General features: G+C 35.2%; 1 pseudogene; it reads right to left on the bottom strand.

Moving 5' to 3' along the window:
* Positions 1-557: 557 nt before the first annotated feature.
* On the bottom strand, positions 558-1159 carry LOC126487121 (cyclin-H-like; annotated as a pseudogene).
* Between the last annotated feature and the right edge of the window lie 1307 nt (positions 1160-2466).

Raw genomic sequence — 2466 nt, 5'->3', positions numbered from 1 at the left:
GCTAGAGTTCAGGGGCCAAGCAGTTCTTAAATGAACACAGTTTGTGTGTTGTTATTTCGGGCGTGAGCTAGCCAAGTGGCCGGGGTGTTGGGGACACAGTCCCGCCACCCTTATTTCAATATATACTTTTGCAGAAAGAAAGAATATATGAGCAAATAAAACACGTATTTGTAATATTGAGATCTTTTATAAATTCTAAAGTATGTCTGCTATATACTCTGCAATAGTTTTCAAATTCACGTTCCAAATGAATGTTCATTATTAATTGTTATCCCATTAAATTTTGAGAAACAATATAGAATAGACAAAATGGTGTAATTGGTCTAAATACCTGAGCTACACAATCGTTTCAAGAAGAGATTGTTTTATAAAAATTTTGTCTAATTTTCTGACCTACTTTTCATTCTCTAAATCACTGGCATATGACCAACTTCAAATCTGTAGGGCAGTAGCTACTAAACTTTTAATTAAACTTTATTAGAATGTTAGTGAGTATCCATGAAGTATAAGCATTAGGATTTTGGAGTTTAGGAAAGCCTAAATGTCAAAGAAGGAAATTATTCACAAAGAATAAGGATTTTTGAAAGTGTGTATAAAGGATAAACATCTGTCATTGCAATTCTACTAAGAAAATCATCAGCTATTTTCCTCAAGATCTCCGGATTTTCCAACATGTGGTATAAAGTCTTTATATCAAAGAGGAAGCCTTCAAACGGTTGATACAGATTGTGCACAATAAGGTGAAAATTAAGCTGCTGTAAAAGTTCAAATTCAAAATTTGTCCTAGTGCCTTCTCCTGCCCAATGGGACTTTCTCCAACATTTCTAGCAAACTGAGAACTAGACACATTGAATTCATCTACTTTCCAGGCGAGAAATGAATAAGTGAGCATTATTATCTAGGGTTAATATTCCATTACTGAATTATTAAGATAAAAATGCTTGAAATACACATGAACTGCACCCACAACAGATCGTGGCATTGCTGGATTAAATACCAAACAGAATTACAATAATCTTTTCTCAGAGTATTTGCAAAGTGGCATTTCTTCATAAGGTTCAAGAAACACTGGGTCATTTGAAAGAACCTTCCCCTCAGCCACCGTTTTGCACTTGAATTTGCAGTTGACATAGGCCCGCAGGCGTGCCAACTGCTCCTCACTTGTTGGATGTGCTGAAGCCATGTAGAACACCTGGATACTACCTGACAACATTACTGTTTATATATTGGTGTTTTTTTTTTTTTTTTGAGACAGGGTTTCTCCATAGCTTTTGGTTCCTGTCCTGGAACTAGCTCTTGTAGACCAGGCTGGCCTCAAACTCACAGAGATCCGCCTGCCTCTGCCTCCCATGTGCTAGGATTAAAGGCATGCACCACCACCGCCTGGCCCATTGGTTTTGTTTCTGTTGAAGCAGTTCTGTAATAGCCAGAAGCTTTTTATTACATGCTAGACAAAAGAAATCAGTGCGGGTAAAAATCATTAAGCAGAGTCCAAAATTTCAAGAAAAAATATTGAATTTAATAAAAACTGTGTCAAAGCAATGGGATCCTTAAGGACCTAGGATTCTACTCCTTACATAAAACTGAGTTTTGATTATTTAAACTGAGAATTTTAGTTGTAACCAAGAAAGAGACAATTTTATACCACTTTAAATTGGTCATTATAAACCTTGAGAATAAACTGATGTTTTCCAATTGGAACTCTATTATTTAGATTGTTTTGTAAACTTAAAATAATAAGTGAGAATTCTTGACTTTCAAGCTAAAAATAATTTTGTAATCACTGTTTTAATTTATTTTGTGAAATCTCTGCCAGAGGTAAGCAGTGCAGTGGTGGTGTTTATGATGTATGAGTTTTGATTTATACGTCCCCTATGTCTTTTAGCTCAAGAGAGACTGTTTCCAATGACTCGCACTAGGTCAGTTTAATAAAATTCCCTCCACTTCTTGATGAGGACTTAGGTGATCTTATGAAAATGCTATGTTTACAACCTAGGCAAGTTAGGGCAAGGCAATGTAAAGGAATTCCTTTCCAAATGTCTCCCAGTTCCATGAGCTGTGTTGGTAATTCCCATGCACTAACTGATCTAATTTAAAACTCCAGAAGGAAGGAGTACACTAGACATTTTATTCTCTAGACCATATGATTTCAGCCTTTTTAATGCCATGACCCTTTAATACAATTCCTCAAGTTGTGGTGACCCCAATCCATAAAATTAATTTTTTTATCTGTAATTTGGTATGTATATGAATCATAATGGAATCCACAGGTTGAGAAGCACTGCTATAGATCTTTCTGATCAATATATTAATGAAATACAACTATTGAACTGGATATAGTTTGGAACCCTGTACTTGATGTCAGATAAGTGTACACAAGATTTTCACGGTTCTAATGTTATTCAATATATTTATAGTTTGCTTGCTTATAGGACACTTATGACAATGACAATTGTTTTTTGTCTA

This window comes from Alexandromys fortis, unplaced genomic scaffold, assembly GCF_014885135.2.
Source record: "Alexandromys fortis isolate MF-2015 unplaced genomic scaffold, M_Fortis_MF-2015_v1.1 scaffold_96, whole genome shotgun sequence".
NCBI classification, from domain to species: domain Eukaryota; kingdom Metazoa; phylum Chordata; class Mammalia; order Rodentia; family Cricetidae; genus Alexandromys; species Alexandromys fortis.
The sequence above is the reverse complement of the archived record's forward strand: the minus strand, read 5'-3'. Positions and strand labels throughout refer to the sequence as shown.